We start from the raw sequence: 6,000 nt of genomic DNA, 5'->3' as shown, positions 1-6,000 counted from the left end.
AAGATCTGGAAGAGAGAGGAATAATGTGTACAGAAAGAACTATGAAAATGTAAGAAGGGATAGGACTCACAACCAAGTGAAGTCCTTGGTGCATGGGAGGTATGTGAATATTGATAGTTCTCTTCAGCATGTATTTTTAACTTTGAAAAAAAATTGTGGCTGGGCATGGGGGCTCATGCCTATAATCCCAGTACTATGGGAGGCTGAGGCAAAAGGATCACTTGAGCCTAGAAGTTCAAAACCAGTAGGGTAGCACACACACACACACACACAAAATTGGCCAGGCGTGGTGGCGCATGCCTGTAGTTCCAGCTAATCAGGAGGGTAAGGTGGGAGACTCACTTGAGCCTGGGAGGTTGAGGCTGCAGCGAGCCAAGATGGTGCCACTGCACTTCATCCTGGTTGACACAGTGAGACCTTGTCTCCCCCTCCCAAAATTGTGTAATATTAATACAATAGTAGAAAAGCGTGTTTAAAATAAATACATAGCTTCATGAATCATTATAGTGAGCATTCATGATGTAACCAGGCAAAAATAAACATTGCCAGCAGTTCAGAAGCCCCCTTCCTGTGTTTTCCTTCTTCATCACAACACCCTCCCTGTAGTGATGACCACTACCCCAGATTTGTTGGTCATTCTTCTTGTTCTTCCATTGAATTTTTTTCTTCTTTCTAAATATGTATCTCTAAACAATGCTGTTAAATTTTCCTTGTTTTTAATCTTTATATAAAAATAATTGTATTATATGGATTACTTTATTTCATATTCCTTTTACTCAGTATATTTTAAGGATTCACCCATGTCATTGCATGTAGCTGTTGCTCATTCATTTTCATCACTGTATAGTATTCCATTGTATGATTATATCACAATTCATTTATCCTTTCTAGCACTAGTGGACATTGCAGTTGTTTCTTGTTTGGGGTTATTACAAAAATGTCCAATGAATATTCTTGCACATGTGTCCTGGTGCACATGCATCTGAGTCTCTCTTTGGTGTATTATTAAGAGTGGGACTTCTGCTGGGTGTGGTGGCCCGCGCCTGCAATCCCAGCACTTTGGGAGGCCGAGGCGGGTGGACCACGAGGTCAGGAGATCGAGACCATCCTGGCTAACATGGTGAAACCCCATCTCTACTAAAAATATAAAAAAATAGCCGGGCGTGGTGGCAGGCGCCTGTAGTCCTGGCTGCTCGGGAGGCTGAGGCAGGAGAATGGCATAAGTAAACCCGGGAGGCAGAGCTTGCAGTGAGCCTAGATCGCGCCACTGCACTCCAGCCTGGGTGACAGAGAGAGACTCCATCTCAAAAAAAAAAAAAAAAAAAAAGAAATGAGGTGACTAGTATCATCCTTATTAATACATCTCTCCTTGTCTTCCAAAGCAATATCTTTTGGAGCCAGGTACAACTTTAGGGTCAATTCTAACCCATTGGCTCTGGCTATCCTTCCTAGCTTCAGGCTGACTCAGAGTTTGTCTCAGTATGATTTGTTACCACTAAGTGGACAGTTTCAGCTTCTTTCTTGGTAAGAACTGGTGGGGGGAAACGAACCCTTTTGTATCATTAGTGATATACATGATTGTTACATCTCCAGGTAAGTCACCCCTGTGGACGTTGATCTTCTGCCTTCATTGCAGTGGGCAGATCAGTGGGAGGCTAAGAGCATGAAATCTGAAGCTGGACTGCCCGAGTTTGAATCTTTGCTTTGCACTTACTAAATATATGACCCTGATCGAGTTATTTCATCTCTCCGGTCCTTGGCTCATTCATCTATAAAATAAGACTAATAACAGTAACCACCTCATAGGGTGGCTGTGGCGATCAAATGAGGTAATACCTGGAAAGTACTTAGATCAGTGCCTGGCATTCCACTGCTTTGATTTATATTCATTTCAGCTTTGGTGACAGTAGAGGTCAGGGGTTATGAATACAGGTTATAAACATGAGTCAGAAGGAATTCAGGTTCTGACTTTACTCTCTTCTGGCTATGTGACCATGGACAAGTTATATAGCCTCCCTAACATCTCAGTTTTTCCCTTGTGTAAACTGGGGGTACTAATTACTACTTTACACAGGTTCTGTGAGAACTAATTGAGATGGCAAATGTAAAATGCCAAGTGCTAAGCATGGATGCAGTATATGGTATCTGCTGTCATTTTAGCAGGTTGCAGTTAATGTTCCTGCCCTTAGGTGCTGGGGCCCTAAATCCATGCACTGGTCCTATGCATTGATCAAGGTGGCTGAGGAGAGTGAAAGCATTTGGAAGAGTGGAGAGATGACAATGAGAGTCACTTCCCATTTGTATGTCCTGGGCAGGGCATACTTAGCTGCATGAGACCCAGACCACTTTCCAGGGGCTCAGATAGGTAGGCATCACCAGTAACACACATATGCTAGTAACTAACAGAATACAAGAAGCATATCTGGGGCAAGGAGCTTCAAGGGTCCTAGAGAGGAAATATTTAGTTTAGCAGTCTTCCCGGAGGAAGAGGTTTTTAAGGTGAGTCTCAAAAAATACACACACAGGAGAAGTTGGAGAAAATACTGGTCAAAAAGTCACTCATGTCATAAAGAACTTTGGATTCCAGGCCAAGGAATTTTTCCTTAATTCAGTATGGAATTGGGGAGATATTGTATTGCAAAGTGGCTATAAAGACAGGAACTAGTCTGAAAGGTGCCCAGGTATACTGGGCCAACAAATAGTGGTTTAGAAACCCTACTAACTGGTTGGCACTGCCATCGAAATTTATCTGGTGCTTTTAGAAGATGACATTTGGAGAGAGATATGACCAGTACAGTTTTAATGCCAAATTAATTATGTGTTTTCTAACACATTTCCAAAAACCAGTGCCAAGGTGGTTGGGTTCATTATTGTGAACCTCACTGTATTACCTTATCATTGCCTATGAATTAGAAATAAAATGCACTTGTACTTGACTGTGGTGGTACCTACACAAGTCAGGAAATTGCATAGACCTAAATACAGGCACGTACGAATACATACAAGGAAGACTGGGGAAATCTGAATAACATGGGTGGATCGTATCAATGTCAATATCCCAATTGTGATACTGTATTAGAGTTTTGGAAGACATTACCAGTGGGGAGAACTGGGCAAAGTGAACAAACGATTTATTATTATTTTTTACAACTGCTTGTTACTCCGATTACTTCAAGAGTTGAAATTAAAAATGTATTAATAAGACTGGGTGCAGTGGCTCACTTTTGTAATCCCAGCACTTCAGGAAGCCGAGGCAGGAGGACAGCTTGAGCCCGGGCGTCTGAGACCAGCCTGGGCAGCATGGTGAAACTGCATCTCTACGAAAAAATTTTAAAAATTAGCTAGGCGTGGTGGTGCGTGCCTGTAGTTCCAGCTACTTGGGAGGCTGAAAAGGGAGGATGGCTCGATTCCAGGGCGTCGAGGCTGCAGCGAGCCCGGATCGCACCATTGCATTCTAGCCTAGGTGACAGAGCAAGATCCTGTCTCCAAATATAAAATAAAAAAAAAAAAAGAAGGAAAACAATGTATTAGTAAAAGTTATGTTTTGTAGAAATGTGTTGCAGTAACTCACAGTCTAGTTCCCTCAGTTACCCATATAGAGGGATATAGGGATTCCTCGGGCACAAAATGTGTTCTGTCATTTAATCCTGAGGCCTCAGCTGGAAAAGAGAGCCAAGTGCCTAGAAGGAATGAGGTCCACTGTGCCGGAACCGCTTTGCAGCTTGTTAAATAATTATAACAATCACCCGAAACTTTAGACGGTTCTGTCCCCAGTGGGTCGATTTTACCCGTTTTCTGATTTACCGACTGGGTCTATGTCACTTTTGCGTCACTACCTCCAATGGCAGGGTTAAAATGATTCCTTTATTAATGAAATGAAGTTTCTCAATAAAGAAAGGGCTAACTTAAAGTCGCCGGATGCAGCATTTTAAAGTTTAGGAAGTTACTTTTGAAAAGTACAACCGGCAGAGATGAGTGAACTCAGTTTTTTAACTGACTTGGAGAAGACCTTGCTAGCAGGGCAGGTTTATTACGAACTCTGTAATTATCCTTCTTTGCTAGGCTAAAGGTTTTCCTTTCCCAACAGTAAGACAGATTTCGACTTGAGTGAGAGCTGTGAACTTTTATAAAAGTGAAAGGGAAGAGAAGAAATAAATGGCAGGCTGGGAATCTGGCCCGGAGACGGCGTCCACCGCGCTCGAGAGCAACAATCTGAATCACCAGAAAGGAAACTTCCCCACACTTGCAGACTTCCGCGAGTCCGGGAGCACTCAACGCAGCCATCGCACTTCCGCGTCCCGGACTAGGGAAACTGAGGCACGGTAGGCGCGCCGCGCGCAACTCCGGCCTCGGCGCCTGCCCCTTGGAAGGAACCCAGGCTTCCAGAGTTCTTCGCGCGAGCGCAGGGACTTCCAAGCCGCGCAGCTCCCGTCCGCCCCGCCCCGCCCCGGCTCGGGACAAAGCCCGGAGCCCGCGCCGGGAGACGGAGGGCGGCTCCCGCGCGAGCCACGCTCCCCCGTGGGCGCGAGACTCCGCCCAGCTGCCGAGAGCCCGCGCCCCAACGGCGAAGCAGCCGCGCCGGTCCGCCCCGATTCCCCATGACGTCACCGGCGGCGGCAGGCCCCGCCTCCAGCCCCGGGCGGCAAGCCGCATGACGTCACCGAGGCCCCACCCCTCCGGAGCGAGTTCGGTCCTGGCGTTCATTTCATTCCTGTCCTCATTCCGAACATTCTTAGCATCGCTCGCGCCGCGCCGCGCCGCCTGAGCCGAGCCGAGCCTCTGCTGCCGCCGCCGCGGCCCCGCCGCCCGCCGCGGGCGCCCACCAAGCACTTTGCAGACTCGCTTCCACCCTGCGGGCCATTCCGCGCGGCGGGGCCCGGGCCCGGGGCGGCCGCGTCCAGGGACAGGCCATGCAGTGACGCCCCCCCACCCCTCCACCTTTGCCCGGAGCGCGGGCAGCAGCCCAGCGCGCCAGCCGGCCCCGGGGCAGGAGCGGTGCTAGGCAGGGGTGGGGTGGCCGGGCCCGGGGACCGGGAGCCGGGGAGGGAGCCGGGCACCGAACAGAGGGCGGGGGAAGCGGCGCCGAAGTTTGCCTCGGACTCGCCGGGCGCTGCGGCGGCTCCCTGGGCCGAGGTAAGTTGGCGCGCGGGGCGGATGCTGGGGTGCGGGGGGCCGGCGGCGCGTCCCTCGCGGGCCGCTCTTTCTTTGCGGGCTCTGCTTTGTGTGCGACGGCGGGCGGGCACGCGGAGGGCCGCGGCCGGGCCCCCACACCCGCCTCCCCGCGCCCCCTCCGAGGTGAGCGGCTGGGCGCCGCCGCGCGACTTGCCAGGACGCCAAGTTGGGCCGCGCGCTGGGAGCCCGCGCAGCAACAGGCGGCCCCCGGCGGCGGCCCTGGAGGCGCCCGGCCGGCAGCTCCGCGCCCCCCGCGCGCCCCCTCTCCCGCCGCCTGCACGCGCGCACACGCACACACCCTCGGGCGCGTTGCACGGGGTGCGCTGGGGAGCCAGAAGTTCGGAGCGAGCGCGGGCGGGCAGAGCCGCCGCCGGCGCCGCCTCGGAGCCCGGAGCCGGCCCGGACCCCCCTGCTTTCGCCGCCGTCCCCCGGCGCCGGGTACCCCCGAGGCCGGCCCGGGTCTGCGCCGACTTGTGCCGTTGGCGGGGGGTTCGCTCCTTCTTCTTAAAGATGAAAAAGGGCACGGTCGTCTTTGCCGCTTCTCCAGGACTTGCTGCCGCCGTCGCCGCCGCTTCATTGCACATTCAAGTGGAAAATTTTCAGGAGTCAGCAGAAACATTGTGTCCAAAAAAGACTGAGTCGCAGTTACCACCAAACCCAGGAGGAGACTCTCCCTGGAAAACTTCCCTTCCCTTTCGGTAGGAAATACTGGAGGATTTGTTTGTTTATTGGAAGAGAAATGATCCCCGGGGGGGAGAAAATCTGGGTACACTTCTAGTCTTTGTTCGTAACAGCAACACTTGTTTTCAAAAGTCCAGAGTCCCGCTG

General features: G+C 51.2%; 1 protein-coding gene across 4 annotated transcripts in view; it reads left to right on the top strand.

Moving 5' to 3' along the window:
* Nucleotides 1-5,007: 5,007 nt before the first annotated feature.
* TEAD1 (TEA domain transcription factor 1) overlaps nucleotides 5,008-6,000 on the top strand; it is a 269,214-nt gene continuing 268,221 nt past the window's right edge. For 3 of the 4 annotated variants that reach the window (XM_054438557.2, XM_063671151.1, XM_054438556.2), the window contains exon 1: nucleotides 5,008-5,133. The gene's annotated coding sequence lies outside the window, so the exon portion shown is untranslated. Of the gene's footprint in view, nucleotides 5,134-5,743; nucleotides 5,871-6,000 lie in introns of those variants that run through there. The other variant, XM_063671150.1, reaches the window with a different exon arrangement.

The sequence above is a fragment of the Pongo pygmaeus genome, chromosome 9, assembly GCF_028885625.2.
Source record: "Pongo pygmaeus isolate AG05252 chromosome 9, NHGRI_mPonPyg2-v2.0_pri, whole genome shotgun sequence".
Taxonomy (NCBI): domain Eukaryota; kingdom Metazoa; phylum Chordata; class Mammalia; order Primates; family Hominidae; genus Pongo; species Pongo pygmaeus.
The sequence above is the reverse complement of the archived record's forward strand: the minus strand, read 5'-3'. Positions and strand labels throughout refer to the sequence as shown.